The sequence below is a fragment of the Orbicella faveolata genome, unplaced genomic scaffold (assembly GCF_042242905.1).
Source record: "Orbicella faveolata isolate gen_17 unplaced genomic scaffold, um_ofav_v1 contig_26, whole genome shotgun sequence".
Taxonomy (NCBI): domain Eukaryota; kingdom Metazoa; phylum Cnidaria; class Anthozoa; order Scleractinia; family Merulinidae; genus Orbicella; species Orbicella faveolata.
Genome location: NW_028301554.1, coordinates 4,592,501 through 4,604,684, shown reverse-complemented (window position 1 = coordinate 4,604,684; position 12,184 = coordinate 4,592,501). Strand labels below are relative to the sequence as shown.

Genomic DNA, 12,184 nt, shown 5'->3' with positions numbered 1-12,184 from the left:
AATTATCGATGAAATATTTATTAAGCTAGACAAAGTTCTTTATTCTTAACCGTGCATAAAACACAATAGCTATTAACTCAGTTCTGTCTTAAAGAATGTCGACAGAAACGTTCCGATTATGTAACTGATACACTGTGTATGATCGCAAATCGAAAGCTTGTGTTCCTTCCGAAGCCTTCCAATATAAATCTTAATATCTTTGATTGCTCTTTTAAAGTTTCTCGAGCTTAGAACCCACTCAAGTTTACTATTAAACTCTGTGTTTGCTGATTAATATAATTAACATTCCACGCTGGTTCCTTTCATAGGCACACTGACTTGCCCTGAAGAGAAATACAGTAATAGCCCACGTATAAGAACCTGAATTTTTCGATTTAGCCTAAATTGGTTCTTATATAAATGATACTTAAAGCAAATTTAGGCTACCAAGGTTCTTAAAATAGGTTCTTATATTCTCATATGAATTTCATCTGAAAATATTATATATAATATAAATATCATCTCATAATACAGTACATTGTATAAATCATTTATTTGTACCATAGAGCAATGCCTCTAGGCGGTTCAGTGCAGGTACAGTATATGTCCTTAACAAAACATAACAAAGAAACTCATGTTGACACCAAATTCATAATTTGATATTTTACATTTAATATTTTGTGATTCTCACAGAGTTGGAGATGGTCAGAAAGCTTTCCTTGATATTGTAGTAGAGTACAGTACTTGCAAATACTTCGGGAATTATTTGAATGGCAAACACAATCGACATACAACATGGTACTTAAGCTTGAAATAAAAGTTATGTCAAGTTGCTTTTAAATAGATGATGATCTTAATTCAGCAGCTTCTACCTATACACTTTTACAGCAACCCCACTGATAAGAACCTAACTTAAAATTTTAGCCTTAATAGGTTCTTATGTGGAGGGGGCTTAAAATGAAAATTTTAGCCTAACAGGTTCTTAAAACCCAGGTTCTTATATGTGGGCTATTACTGTAAGACAACTAATGAAAGCAACTTTTGCCATCGATCTGCTTTAAAATATTGAACGCCGTAAATTTTTGTCAGTTTTTACTGTATAATGTACTTTGTACAATTTGGTCGATTTCAAACTCTCGTTTTCCCATGGTAACAGACATCAGAACTGACAGAGCCCAAAACTGCAAACGATGGACTGAGCTTGCAATTAACCGTCACTTATAATGGTCTAAATGTCGTGGCTTTCATAATAGAGCTATGTATTATTCTAACTGGTTACGATAGAAACTATACGATACAAAGTTAGCTAGAGCTGTATGAACCACGGTGGAATATGCTTTGGAAAGTGACACTAAGAAAACCACCTGAGGAGCTCTCGATCAGTTTCGGGAAAACACTGATTATCATAATACGTCAAGCATGGCAGATGTATTGTGAAGTTTCTGCAGTGTCAAAACGTCAGCTTGACAGGATGCGAGATAAGCTGAAAATCCAGGCGGGATGTGGACAGGGGGATTCGGGATGAACATATCTTCGCCTGAGCAGCATGTGTTCAGTGCAACCAGGAAATGCGGGATAGTTTTGAAATTGAGGGACGGGATGCGGGATGAAAAGCAGCAAAAACAGCACGGTTACACAGTGATTTGAGAAATTAAAATACCATTCGGGAGTGTTTGGAATCACTAATGAGTGAAAGGGACAAGGAGTTTTTAAAACGGCTTTCCAATCTCGTTTCGGTCACACCAGCGTCATTAACTACAACTGATTATGATCAGTCTTAAATTACATGACGTCAGGGTTAAAGCTAATTAGTGATTACGGTCGACATTACGGTTACAAATTCTCCTGGGTTCTTTCTTTGGGTTTAAATAGTAGATCGAGAGTCTATCTTTTTGTCGAGGGTCCAGGGTCCAGGGTCCCATGTCAAGGGTCGAGGGTCGAGGGTCGAGGGTCGAGGATTGAGGGACGAGGGTTGAGGTTCCAGGTTAATATATATTTTTTTCGAGTCTATCTTTTTGTCGAGGGTCCCATGTCGAGGGTCGAGGGTAATATTTTTTTTTCTGGGTTTGTTTTTTTTACTCTTTGCTGTAGGCTCGATTTCCGCCGCTTAGTCGAGTCCGGTCTACATGTTCCTGCCCGATTTAGTTTAATGTCTGCTAACATGATCGCACTTCATATCACAAACGTCTGTGCTACAGCGAGAAAGATAATTTATGTAGTCTGCTTGATTCAGATATCTTTTTGGGTCCCATGTGGAGGGTTTAATAATATCTCACAGCCCTGATTATTTATCTATAACCTTCTATAACATTCAAAGTCCGGTTTTCATGTGACTTCATCACGCTGGATGCTTTGGCCGATGTACTAATGCCATCAACTTTTGAGTGGCTATCTGCGTAGAAATAAATCCAAGCATTCAGTTTTACACTTTTAATTTCTTCAACAAAAAGATAACACAGGGATAACGGAATGTGCTTCGCGTTAACATTTGTATTGATCATGACAATGTTGTGTCAAAGTACCCCACTCGCTTCGAATTTCACATTTTTAGCTTCACTCAAATTTTTCATTGTGGAAAACAAATAAAAACGCCTTCCCTGGTTTCGTTTGTGTACCTCTTTTTCTATCTCGTTGTAATGGTTTAGGTCGTGTTACTACCAATGCGATTTCGTGGAGTGTTGGCTTCATTGTTTTCCAGTGATATTGACGGGCGCGATGAGAAATATTCGTTTGCCATCTATCAAACAGGAACTGTAGGTGAAATCTGGAGGCGATGCCCGGGAGTGAGGGGGGGGGGGGTACACCCGGAAAAATTGGGCGGGGGTGTGCAGCCCGCTTCCCAAAACCCTTACCCTATTTATGACCAAAATCTGCGACATTCCTTACCCTACTTATGACCCGACCGTAAATTTGAAACCCTATTTATGACCTGACCCTTAAATCAAAACCTTGTTTCAGACCTGCGTAACAATTAGTTCCCTAGTTCAGACCAATGTTAAATTACTGTAAACATAATTTGTGAAGGGGTGGTTGATTTTCTTTTCGATAATGGTGAAAAAGTGGCTTCTTAAAAACATACCCATATCAAGGCTAGAGTGCAAAATCCACAGCCTATTTATGACCAAAATGGCTAAAATCGATACCCTATTTATGACCAAAACGGCTGAAAAACCATACCCCTTGGGGCCGCACATACCTACATAGCCCATATAAGGGACTTACCCCCCCCCCCGCCCCGCCCCCTCCGGGAGGCGATGGGGGCAAATTTAAGGCTATTTTCCTCCTCCGCTGAATTCGCTGTTAAATAAATATCTGATCTGCGATCTAAACTACCACTCTCTTTCGGTAAACTTGCAGGTGTTTGCGATGGGTCGCGATGAAAAATATCTGTGAGATTTGCGAGCTTAAATAGACTACATATTAGAAATTACAGTGTTTGTATGGGAATCCGATGGCAAATAACTTTTCCAAATTTAAATTTTACACAATTTGTGGATCGCAACGTTAAAATACTAGCTAGAGAATTGTATTCACCACGTTTAAAGGATGTAGCTTGGCTAGAAGACGCTCAGTTTATTTTTCTAATTTTCCATACATTTGTCTGTAAATTTGGCTGGGTGGACGCGGTTCGCGGAAAAAAAAAATACAGACAAATGCATGGAAAATTATACAAATTAACTGAGCGTCTTCTAGCTAAGCTACATCCTTCAGACTTGTTGAATACAATCTTCCACCTAGTATTTTACACCTAGTCAGAATGAATGATAGGAAATCGATGGGGAAACTTTTCAAGTAAAATTTCCTCTACGTGTTTATTCAAAGAACTATTTTTACTCGGGAGAAAGCCAGTTCAAATCCAGTTTTATTTTCGCGGCGGCCGTCTCTAATGCTGCTATTTCCCTTTTTTGCTCCTGAAACTCCTGTTTTTCATCTGGATGCCTACTCAACTCTCCGCAGAAAAACACTGACTCACATTTTGTCATTCGGCAGGTGCGTACTGTGTGCTTTCTTACATGACAATTACATAGCGTTGACCGGTATTTCCAAGCGCGGAAGCTACGTCTCTTATCTTGGCAGGGGTTTCTTCAAGTTCTTTTATAACAAAGTTTCCATATAACGCGCGCTCTGATTGGCTGAAAGAGCGTGCTTTATCAGAGAACAGAGCACGGGTTGATGACGGTAAGTTGGCTTTCAAAGTTTTGCTTCGGAATTTTGACAAATTTGCCCCAAATTAAACATCTAGTCCTGCTGTTAAGAGCCAAAAATAACCAGAGTTGTTCATTTGGTGATAAAAGCATGAAACTTCCCAGGATGGCTAACCTCTATAAGGTAAACATTTTCTGATATGGAGCCATCCCAAATTTCCACTCAGAAGCACGCTACGCGCATGTCAAAAAATGACATATTAGGCCCCTTCATGGGAGCGAGGCTAAGTTAAAATGCTTATTTCTAAGCCTTTTCCGGAATACTTTGCCTAGATTTCTTGCTTTTTAATATAACAGCTGCTTATAAAGTATCTGGGAATCGAAACATTTGTCACGTGATTAGTCACGTGACCATCATTTTCAATAAACAATAAACTAATATCCAAAATTGTATTAATACGATTAATATTTGTTTTTTCTCCTCTTCTTTCTCGTTTTTCCTCGCAAATAAAAAGAAGTAATTATTTTGAACATTACAATATAGAGTAATAAGATATTCAACTTAGAAACCTGTGTTTCGGCATGCACAATGTAATATTGGGGCTTTGCATCAAATCGAGGCCGAGACAAAGGATGGATCTATGTTGGCTATTGAGGTGATTTTCTTAAGTCTGGCTTAATGGGATATAACTAATTTCGGCGCGGAAATCCAGAGAAAACTCTTGATTGGTTTAAATCGTATCTGACTAAGCGGACACAATGGTGCTCCATTTATGGCTGTCTCTCTGACTTCACCACTCTTGAATGTGGTGTGCGACAGGGAAAGATCCTTAGTCCTCTTTTATTTCTAATTTATATTAACGATTTGCCTAACTGTCTATCATTTAGCATACCTAGAATGTATGCTGATGACACCCACACTAGTTACGCTGGTACTGATTTGCATCCGATTCAGTCTAGTCTATCTGACGACATAGAAAAACTAAGCAAATGGCTTGTGTCTAACAGACTTACCTTGAACGCTACAAAAACGGAATTTATATTGATCGGCTTTAGGCAAAGATTAAGAACTCTATCTGATACACTCGAACTCTGCAATAATAATGTTCCTATTGAACAAGTTTCCTCTGCGAAATCACTTGGAGTAAATGTCAATGAAAATCTGACGTGGCATTTCCACATCAACTGCATGTGTAAAAAGATCGCTTCTGCAATTGGAGCCATAAATTTAGTTAAGGTAATTCCCTTGAAATTTTAAAAATGTTCCTGTAACCAGGTGGTTAATTCATGATTGAAAAACGTTACTCTGGTTTAAAAAATGTAAAAATGTTAGTAAAAATTTTTTGTAAATCCCTTGAAATTGTTCTACTATCAAACTTTTTTTGCAACTTGGCATAATTAACATTCATGATAAGAACATTAAAAAAATGCAATAAAAGAATGGGGTCACCGTGCTTGTTAACGCGTCAGCAGGCTCTTAAAATGGGGTGTTTTTACTGGTTGCGCGTTAAGAATTCGAATCACCTTCATACAAAATTGCATTAGGTAGCTGCCGGTTAAGCCCCATGGCGAGTTCGCCCCCCACCGAGTTCGCCCCTACATCGACTCAACTTGATCGAGTTCGCCCCCACCAGATCGAGTCGCATATAGAAATTATTCTTCGTTCTTTTACCCACTGCCTTATTAGATTGCTGGTGGCGAGGAAACTTCGCTTGGTGGCGAGGTGACTTCGCTTGGTGCGAGTTGACTTCGCCGGTGGCGACCGGGAGTTCGTTGGTGGCGAGACTCCCTGATGGCGACATGACATAAACATACATAGACTGAAATGATTCTTCGAGAACTTTTAATAACTCGATAACAACTACGTAAACACGAACACAAAATTTTGGGGCGAACTCGAAATAGAAATTTTATGGTGGGGGCGAACTCGCCACGGGGCGAAACCGGTGTCGTTCCAGAATTAAGTCTTGGTTGCTTGAAAGACACAAAATTTTATGTTGAAAGTAAAGCTTCTTTTATTCACATAAGCAGGATTGCTTTATTTAAGCCGTTTTTGATTGCCTGGTTGTGGGAATATTGCACTTTTTCGGACGGTTCCGTGGTTAGCTTGTCCTCGCCTTGGCCAAAATACACCCAGTACGGAGCTATTTTCCAAAAAAAACCATGTTCTACTATCAAACTTTCTTCTTCCTTAAATGTGTTCTTTATTAGACTGTTCTTAGCATATACCCGAGAAAAAATCGGGGGTCACCGTGCTCGTTTAAGAGAAAAGAAGCATTTATTTCGCTATCGAGCTTAGTTTGAGGGAAATCTCTCACGTTTTGCACGCGCACGGGCTCATGACTTAGGGATGCGCAATGCAATACTAAGGAATCATCTTAAGTCATTTGTGCCTCAATCTACCCTACTCTGCATATGCAACATCACTACCTCAACCTCACTTTGATTACTGCAGCCTAGTCTAGGGTAATTGTGCCAAAACATTATCTAACAGGCTACAAAAACTACAAAACCATGCTGCACGAGTAATAACTTCATCGGGCTATGACGCTGATGTCGATTCCTTGTTTCACAAACTCAGCTGGAAGGACTTGCAATTTCAATGCCAAATTCAGAAAGCTCTAATGGTTTTCAAGTCTTTAAACGGTCTGGTTTCCGAATATCTCACTTCTAAATTTGTAACACGAAATGAATCAAATTATGCTCTGAGGGACTCGGTTAACAAACTTGTTGTTCCCTCTCCGAGAACTAACTACATGAAAAATAGTTTTAGTTACAGCGGCGCAACCCTTTGGAACAGCTTACCCTGTAATCACGGAAATCAGGTTTATAAGTAGAATGTTGTTGTAAGTTAATATGATATTAGGATTAGAATTTTAGGTTTAGGATCTTAGACATGTTATTCTTACCGTATATAAATAATGATTAAAGATTAAAGATTAAAGACAACACTTCTCACAGACATAAAATATACCATCCAGTAGGTCGTGTTACAATCTTGTTTTCTCATTTAAGTTTAGAACGTACTTTAAAAGCAACCTAAACAAATTCATAGGCTGCATTATCTAAATTGACATGATTGATGTATTTTACATTTTAATGCTATTTACATTTTTTCTGCATTTCCTTTGAAAAATACTGCAGCAAAGTGATTGGAAACTCTTGTTCTCTTAAAAAATTAACATATGCTTGAAGGCTACTCTTGACTGTACCGGTTTGTGCAGTTGTGGTGGAAATTAGAACTAAAAGAACCTTTATTCAGCCAGCGTTTTTAAAAGCAGGCTTATAGGAACGTTACAGCCAATGAAAGCTGTTTTTCAAAACGTTTCCTTCAGACTAAAAAGTTCAGCTAATGTTGTGACATACCTGATCTATTCCGGCATATTTGAAAGTTTCAAACGCGAAATAGAAAAGGTGTCTCAATCACAGTAAGCAAGTAACTCAAGAAAATCAAGTCAATCAAACCTATATATATATTGACTCTGTATCTCAGCCTCGATTTGATGCATAGTTTTGATATTACGTTTTTCGCACATCCAAAACATACATTCAAGGTTTGAATTTCCTAGTCTAGATAATAGAATCTACATTGCAAATAATAAAATTGGTACGTAAAAAATCATCATCATTCATCGCCATCATTTTATTTTGTAATAAAACCTACATTTTACAGTTGGACTGGCCCGCGGATAGCTATGCTAGTCTAGGCGGGCCAGTCTATCAATAGTTACAAATGGTTTATTACTATTATTATTACTATTGTTACTTTTATTATTACTATTATTACTATTATTATTACCATGATAAATAGAGAAAAATAGATAGTTAGAAAAAAAAGTGAACAAAATGAAAAGAAAAAGTGGGAAAAGAACGTGATTTAATAGATAATATTTTGCTTTGTTTTGTTTGTTTGATTGTTGGTTAGTTGTTTTTTTTACTACTGCTACTGGCATTTTAATTTAGAAATGATCCTGCAAACCTCAATGAAGGAATGATTTCTTTGGTAGTTCTAAAATTGGTAATGATTTCATTAGTGCGTATTCCTCTGCTGGTAATTGAACATAATGGTCACGTGACTATCACGTGACATAAGTTAAGACTCAAAGGCAATGGTTAATTTCTTGTATTAAAAAAGGAAGACACTAGGTATGGTAGTCCTAGAAGGCAAAAAAAAAAACTGGTATTTTGCATCAGCCTCGTTTCCATGTAAGGGCCTTGTATGCCATATTTTTGACATGCGCATTCCATGATTCTGGAAGAAAATTTGGCATGGCTCCATATCAGGAAATATTTGTCTTATAGAGGTTAGTGACCCTGCCAAGTTTGATGCTTTTATCAAAAAACGAACAATTTTGTCCCTTAACAGCTGGACTAATCCCCTGTGACTCAGACAAACGCATCAATGGAAACGAGCTATTTGTCTGTAGTAAATATGGCTCACAGAGACCATTGTTAGCAACAGTAGTGTTAAAACTGTACGAAAATAACAAGTTTTGCTAGATTACCGCCGACAAAACACGTAGCGAAATAAACAAATTCTCAACCTAAACAGTGCTTCGATAAAAGACATTGTATTTGTTACGAAGGCAGAAATTATACTTAAGAAGTAAAACAACGACAGAAAACAACAACTGAACTGTCTCTGTTTACGATGAGAAGCTTTATTTTTGTAAACATGCTCAATTGCTCAAACCACACTTACATGTAGTGTAGTAACGCTCGTTCTCCGGTCATCTCAGCGAAGTGAACCGACGAGTGGTCAGTGCAAAGCTTGCTCTGATATTCTTTTCTGTGCTCGGAGTAGTGGTCCTGGGAGCCTCTTAGTCTTTCTAACTTCTAAGCTAGTTCGGGCAATCTTGCTACATGCGGCTACAAGCCGTAAATAACTGTGGCTCCTTTCAAATTCAAATCGGCATTTTGCATTTTCATCCGCAAGCTTTGAGCTCCGCGTTTCCACTGGAAAAGTGCACGTTTTCATGGGCCACGATACGGCCGGATTCCTCTGGACTATAAACCTTCACCTGCCTTTAGATCCGTATTTAAAAATTAACTTAAAAGCGAACTTTGAAGGCATCGTTCTTCTCTTGAAAGCCGCTCAAACTATTCGAAACTGTAAGCTTAGTTGAAGTCCAGTTTGTGATCGACAGCTGTCGCTTCGTTAGCCAATCAAATTATTTGAACAATTCTAACAAGGATTATGATTGGCTTATTTTAGCGTGCTTTATCGGAGAACAGTTCACGGCTGACGCCACTTTTGCTCGTTTGGAAAATAAAGTTTGGTTCGAAAATTCAGCCAAATACGTGGGGAAATTATCGGATTCTTTATCATAAAACAAATAAAGAAGCCTCGACTGTGCTCTGTTCTGTTGTAAAGCACTTAGGAAGCGGTAGAGCACTCAAGAAGTAGGGAAAACACTCGACTACGTCTCGTGTTTTCCCCTACACTTCTTTCGTGCTCTACCGCTTCCTAAGTGCTTTACAACAGAACAGAGCACAGTCGAGGCTTCTTTATTTGTTAATTCTTTAGCGCTTGCTTCCTCAAGCTTGAACTTTAATTCTTGCCTCTTTTCCTCGATGAACCTTTCACATGGGCTAAGTAACTGATATCCGACAGAAAATCCTCTATTAATTTCCTATCACCCATTCTGATTTTCAAAACTGCAAAAGACAAAATGCCCGTATGCGTTGCTGACTTTGTTTCTCTTCAAGTGTTTGCGGAGTGGCGCCAAAACGTTCCCAAGTGGACGGGTAAACTTTGAAGTTTCCCAAAACTTTGAATTTTGATTGACCGGAAGTTGGAAGCGACGGTGAGAACTAGAAAACCTTTTCCCCACCGGGCTCTTCGTTTGTATGTTATGACAAAGAAAATACAATGTGCAAATGCACATTCAAATGTACTGAATGGTCATGTAAAATGGGGTTGACAAGCCTTGGATTCACGACTCCTTCGATTTATGACATTTGAAAAAAAAAAAAAAACTCAGAAAAAAATATATGTTACCCTCGACCCTCGACACGGGACCCTCAACCCTCGACAAAAAGATAGACTCCTGCGCAAACGATGCTCCCAAACAATTATTCGCGTGACTTGATTTTTGGCGTGACTCAATTTTTGACGTGACTTACTAATAGTTCTTACAACAAGAAGAAAATCAGTCAAGCGATTCATGCAAACCTCTCCCAGCGTAAATTTAAAGTCTTAAAAATCAGCTTACAGTTTATAAACTTACCGTGTTCAGTTTCTCAGTCTTCTGATAAAAATGAAACCAAAAGTAATAGACCCTGAAACAGCACTGAGGGAGTTTCCCTGCAAGATAATAGGAGGTCCAATAGGAATCAAAACAAATTAATATTGAAATAAGTTTCAAAAGTTGTGCAAAACAATCGAATAAAATCAGTTCTTTGCTAAACACTGACGGTAAAGTCCAATAGCTTTCAAACAAATTTGGGTGTCCATACCTTATAATCAGCGAAATGGTTATCAAGCTAGACAAAGTTCTCTGTCTGTTTTTCGTTCTTTCTGGCTTAACCATGCATAAAACACAATAGCTGTTAACGTATTGTGTTTGATGTTTCTCATAGATTAACCAACAGAAACGTTTTGGTTATGTAATTAACACACTGTGTATGATCGCAAAACGAAAGATTAATCACAGTCCTGGACCTTCCAACATAAATCTTGGCATCCTTGTTCGCTCTTCCGAAGTTTCTTGGATTAGTTTAAAGCCACACTAGTCTACTATTAAATTCTGTGTCTGCTGGTGAATAGAATGTATATTACAGGCCTTCCTGTTACAGACTGAATTACTCTGAAGAGAAATAAGACAACTAATGAAAGCTACTTTTGTCATCGTTTTGTCGTAAGATATGGAAGACTGTGAATTGACTTTTCGTCAGTTTTTACTTTATAATGTACTTTGAACGATTTGGTTGATTTCAAACTCTCGTTTCTCGATGGCAACAGACATCAGAACTGACAGAGCCACAAACTTTGTTGTTTACCAGCAAACAATGGAGCGTGCAGTTGATCATCACTTTATGATTGTTTGAATTTCGTGGCTATCATAATACAGCTATATATTACTTTAACTAGTTAAGAGAGAAACCAGACGATGCAAAGTTAACTAGAGCTGGACTTACCACGTCGGAACTTGCTTTGGAAAGTGAAACTACGAAAACCGCTTGAGGGTTTCTAGAAATTTTGAGAAAACACTGATTATCATACGTCATGGATGGAAGATGTATTTCGAAGTTTCTGGAGTGTCAAAACGTCAGCTTGACAGAAAAATCCAAGCGGGATTCGGGATAAACATATCTTACCCTGAACAGCATGTGTTCAGTTCAACTAGGAAATGCGGGATACATTCTATATTGAGGGGCGGGATGGGGGATGAAAAGTGCAAGTCATGGCTACTTAATGACTGGAAGAATTAATTTATCTTTCCGGTGTGTCTGTAAACACAAATGAGTTAAAAAGAAGGAGTTTTTAAAACAGCTTGCCAATCGTGTTTCGGTCACACTAACGTCGCTACTTATAACTGGTTTTGATTAGTCTAAAAACATGACGTTAAAGTTAAAAGTAATCAGTGATTAACGTCAACGTTGCGGTCACAAATTCTCTCAGGTTCTGACTTTGTGTTGAAAATTTAAAACGAAATAGACCGGGAACAGTTTATATCACTATTTTAGTCTGCTATGAATATGTTATATCTAAGCTAAAATCATTATTTATACTCACTAGCTTTGGTGAGTCACTAGAGTGAAACCAAAACCAATAAGCGTCAATAACAGGACCTTTTCCCCTGAAAAGTAAGCAAAAAGGGAAAGTTAAGCAAATTGTTACTACTAAAAAACGGTGATTCGAAACAATCATTTGCGTGACTTAATTTTTCGCCTGACTCACTTTTGGCGCTAACAGCTAGGAGGGAGAAAATCGGTCACGCGATTCGTGACGTCTCTTCCAGTGTGAACTCTAGATCTTGTGTATATGCACGCTATTAGTCACGCGTAGTTTAAAGTTTTTAAACTTGCTGTGTTCAGTTTGTCAGTCTTCTCCTAAG

At 38.2% G+C, this 12,184-nt stretch overlaps 1 protein-coding gene and 1 pseudogene across 1 annotated transcript in view; both read right to left on the bottom strand.

Moving 5' to 3' along the window:
• LOC149107735 (uncharacterized) overlaps positions 1–12,184 on the bottom strand; it is a 190,004-nt pseudogene that overhangs the window by 12,012 nt on the left and 165,808 nt on the right.
• LOC110057391 (uncharacterized) overlaps positions 1–12,184 on the bottom strand; it is a 33,451-nt gene that overhangs the window by 12,012 nt on the left and 9,255 nt on the right. The window contains exons 6-8 of the mRNA XM_089295843.1: positions 11,863–11,926; positions 11,265–11,316; positions 10,355–10,431 (exon numbers count right to left, since the gene is read on the bottom strand). The gene's annotated coding sequence lies outside the window, so the exon portion shown is untranslated. The remainder of the gene's footprint in view (positions 1–10,354; positions 10,432–11,264; positions 11,317–11,862; positions 11,927–12,184) is intronic.